Here is a 4,579-nt window from a genome sequence, read left to right as displayed (position 1 = left end):
CGTCCAGATCCGCACGCTAGCAGTGTTACCTTATAACTGAAAAACCCCGAAGCCAACGTCGTCTGTCTATTGTTTATGGTCTGCCATCATGCTAGTCATTTTCTATATGCTGTCGATGGCTTCAGCGCTTGAGAAAACTAAAAAGACCAGATGTAGAGTTTTCGTAGAAGTGGCGATCACTTCAACAAATATTATGCTCGTTATGGCCATGATGAAGGCGAATCATAATAGACCTGCCGAGGTCGATAGTCTGGACGTAGAACAAATAGTACAATGTTAATATATCAAATAAATATCGTAAATATCGATATCATTTGTTAAGGGATGCATTTTGAGTACAGTGAATTTATGTTGAACAGTTTTTGGGTACTAGATTGAAATTAGACAATAATGTTGTTGCATATGTTATAGATTTACTCGTTAATTTTAAGGAGATGTAATTGTCCAGGCGCCGTTAATTCACTGGATATGTTGCCCTCAAACAGGATGTTTAAATTTTGGATTATATATTGTACTGATAGAAAGTATTTTATCGGTACAATCATGAGTTTTGATAAAATGTAGCATAGTGTCGAGTCACTAGGAGAAAGGAGGTCGGTCGTAAAAAATGGCAATAATTGCATAATAACTAAGGACGAGCCAAATATAACAGCATGACTCATCGGCTAGCGGGTGGTTGTGTCCATCAAAAACAAAAGAAATTTGAAAGATCTTAGTTTATAGGACTTGTTGACAATCAATGTCACGCGGTCGATACAATGTTCGAGTAGGCTGTGTTTAGACACACAACATAATTTATAAAACAAATAATTCTTATATTTGATTTAAGAAATGATAGCTCGCTTGCGAGCAATATTTATTAGACTGTGGCTGAAATTTAGTTGAGAATTTGAATTTAAGAATTAAATAACTAACGAATGAGTTTTTGATCTATAAAGCACGAATGGCACAGATGATAACAATGTAGCGAGCGTTCGTGCTTGGCAGGTGTATTATTTTGTTTTGCTAATCTAGTGGATAGGTATTATACGGCGATGACTTTAAATTTGTAGATTTAAATAATGGGATTGATTGATATTATTATAGGGAGTGGATGATCACTATATTGCAACATGAGAGTTGTATAATACGGATAGAGGTAATAGAGTGGAGATAATGGCTAATTATTGATAAACAGCATAAAATGCACTTGCACTAACACGTAAATTCAATCGAGGTTGTTAGTTAGAATTACGTTGCAGGCTAAGGTACATATTATAGGACTGCACGTTTTTCCGGATAAAACACGCATGATGTTAGGACAATGGACGATACTCACGAGCGTGATATGGTTTACACTTGCACATCTTACTCGACTACCTTGCGATTTTGGTACTTTATCACATTCGAGTTGCGAAAATAATAACGAAAAGTATCATGCCTGGCAGCCCGGCGCCACGTTACGTACGATATTAGATCTATCATGCGAGATATGGAATCTATTGCGCAAGCGGTGGTCCCGAGTGACGTGCATGATAATATAGTTCGCGTCTTCTTGGCCAGACGTCGCCACCTTGGCTGCTGACCATGGTGTAGTCGGGTAGAAGCAAGCTCCCAATTTTGGGTGATTTATGTCGTATAAATTTAATATTTATATTTGTTAAATATAATGGATCTGCGAACATGTGCCTGACGAGCCGAGTAAGAGTAAAATTAAAATTAATTTAAAAGTAAACAAAAATTTTAGAAATTACTTATTTCTAACGAAAATATATGCGACAGAGGGACATACAAATGCGAACTTAGAGACTTTTATGTATCCACGCTCCTTCTGCCAATACAGTTACAAAAGTTGCGGTTTACTTATAAAGTAATTGATGATTTTTGGGGTATGTGAGGGTTGTTATTATACATAGGTTGATAGTTTTTGTTGTGACGATTGGCTTTGCTTGTAGATTACGACTAGCATTTTTTCTAAACCATGCTCTTTATTTAAACCAATATGGATAAGTTTATAACAGACGAAAAAATTGCCGCGCAGGGGGGTTTGGAACGCCCAGGCCCTTTCGGTGTAGAGTGGGGTAGGTGGGAAGGCCCGTGGAAGTTAATGTTTCCACGCAAACTTCCCCATCACTGGTCGAGGTTTGCGAAAAGTACAGGGACTCAAGGTGCCTGTTGAACAGAAAATAAAAGATAAACCGTGTCATCTCTCGAGGATGGGAATGTTGAAAGAATGATGAGGGCGAAGAGAGGAGGTACCTCGTACGCGGGGGTTTGAAAGGAGTGGAAAAGAGGCGAAGATGACAGTAAGGATAGAGAAACATGCGACTCTGAAGACAAATGGATTGTCCAGACGAGTAGGAAGGAAAGAAGATGGGAGAGGTAGAGAGGAGTTAGAACGAGGAAAGGAGGCCACCTGCTAAGGAAGGCCAGAGGGAAAGGTTGCCTAGAACTCGAAACAGACCGGAGGCCCTCTTGATCAAATTCCGGGAGAGTGGGAAATGGCTCCAGACATATAAGGAGCATATGTTAGCGAGGCTCTGTGTGAAAGCATAGGAGCATCTCAGAACCTACTCGACAATTCCCCTTCTGGTATATTGATACGAAGGGCGATACCGTCCATCCGGGCAACGAGATTTAATGCTTCTACTCTAGCGAAGATACGTTGACTGAAGAGGAGGTATACGTCGGGATCAAGAAAGGGGAAGCGTACCGCGTGAGTGGCTACTGCTCGCCCAACGTCAGCCTGAACATCTTTGTCGAGTACGCGAAGAGACTCGACATATCTATTGGGGCAGCCGTGAGGAGATGCAAGGAAGTTATCATCCCAGGAGACTTCAATATAAAATCTAACGCATTGGGTGTCACCAAGACTAACAGAAAGAAATCGATGTCTTTAGTTGTTCTGGATAGGAACCACCTTGTTCCTATTAGGGTATTAGGAGAAGTTTCGTAAAAATTACGAGCGTTAGTGGTAGACTCTTTAAGAAGTATAAAGACTTTGTAGTCCTTGGAAACTATAGCGTCTCGAATCACAGTTACGTGCTACATGAATTTAGAGGCTTGGTTATGCCTAGTAATAGGGGGCATTTTAGGTATTCGACGTAATACATAATGCTGGAGATGTATTTTAAAAACTTTGACGACAAGAAGGTTAAGTTATTAGGAGCTCGGGCAAACGTGACGGAATATCAGGAGGATTCCCTGTAGAGAACTGCGTCAACGGGAGTAGTAAATTCCCGTTACGACTGTAATAATCGACACCACGAATAGTTCGATCCCCTTATTTCGGTTAGGATAATGTAGGTGCTTGTTGTAGTATAACACTGCGACTGACAGGGTTATAAAAATGTATATTTTCAACACTTGTTACACCAATGAGTTACACCGTTACGTATGATATAAAGGGCGTAGACGAGAGTCATAGATGAAGGCCCCTGTGTTGTAATAGAAGTAGCAACTGAACAGACCAGACTTCGACTCAACCGAATGACTAGTCTTTGACTTTGACTGTTCGTTGCTTATGAGAACCAGTAGACTTGACCGTCCTGATGGCGTAGATGCAGTAGAAGAGGTAGGAGCAGTCTGAGCAGTCGGAACAGTAGGAACCGTAAGAGCCGTAGGAATTGTCGGAACTGTACGACCTGCGAGAGCCGGATGAACTCTGAAGTTAGTTCTGATGTGATTACGGAGGAAAGCTCGGTATGGGTGTGCCCTTTGAACGAAGAAAGCTGATTCCTTGCTCATATTTTTAGTTAGGAAACTGAGGGCAATGATCCGCGATGCCGATTGGTTATGACCAATGTTGGGATTGAAGATAGGAGGAAGAAGCCTCCTACCAACGTGGTTCATGGGCGACATTGTTTATGGGAAAAACCAGCTTTTCCGTTAGATTACTATTTGTTTTTTCCCATTAGGTGACTACCTGCTTTCTCCGTAATTTGTAAGAATGTACAATAGACCTAAGGTCTGTTTTATGTACCAGCTATAAACCGAAAATACTTGCAGAATTAAAAAGTCTTTCTGGGAAAACAGATTGACTTAACCCGTATGTGCGAACAATGACTTCAGAGATTAAAGTTTATGGTGGGTCCTTGGGCTTATTGAGGGTTTCTCTAACGGTATTTAGACCTTGACGGTCAGACAATGTAGGACGTCGCGCGGACCTTTTCACGAGACGTAACAAAGAGAATCCTGATTCAATCGCAAATTTTTATTCTTATTAATACTTAGCCAAGAAAACTTTTGAGAAAATTAAATAACCAGAAAAAAATAAACCTCCACCGTGACAATGTACATTGGCACATTGCCGTGACCAGGATTCGAACCTGGGTTACTGCGGCCACAACGTAGCGTCCTAACCATTAGACGATCACGGCTATTGGAGTATTACGTGTAAACTTTCTGAGTGGTCGATGATAACTACCAACAATGACCAAGTTGACACATCAACCGTGAAGATCTTAGTATACTGAGACAATTGTGATTATTCCACACATCTATAATTCAAACTGGCTGTAATTCAAATCATAAGCATATATATATGTACATTTATGATTTATGAATTCTAGAGACGCGATAAGATTATTATGAAAGGAAC

At 40.4% G+C, this 4,579-nt stretch overlaps 1 non-coding gene across 1 annotated transcript; it reads right to left on the bottom strand.

The window, feature by feature from the left end:
* Positions 1-4,286: 4,286 nt before the first annotated feature.
* TRNAH-GUG lies at positions 4,287-4,358 on the bottom strand. The gene has a single exon. It is a non-coding gene; the product is annotated as a tRNA-His (tRNA).
* Between the last annotated feature and the right edge of the window lie 221 nt (positions 4,359-4,579).

Source organism: Bombus terrestris, unplaced genomic scaffold (genome assembly GCF_910591885.1).
Source record: "Bombus terrestris unplaced genomic scaffold, iyBomTerr1.2, whole genome shotgun sequence".
NCBI lineage: Eukaryota > Metazoa > Arthropoda > Insecta > Hymenoptera > Apidae > Bombus > Bombus terrestris.
The sequence above is the reverse complement of the archived record's forward strand: the minus strand, read 5'-3'. Positions and strand labels throughout refer to the sequence as shown.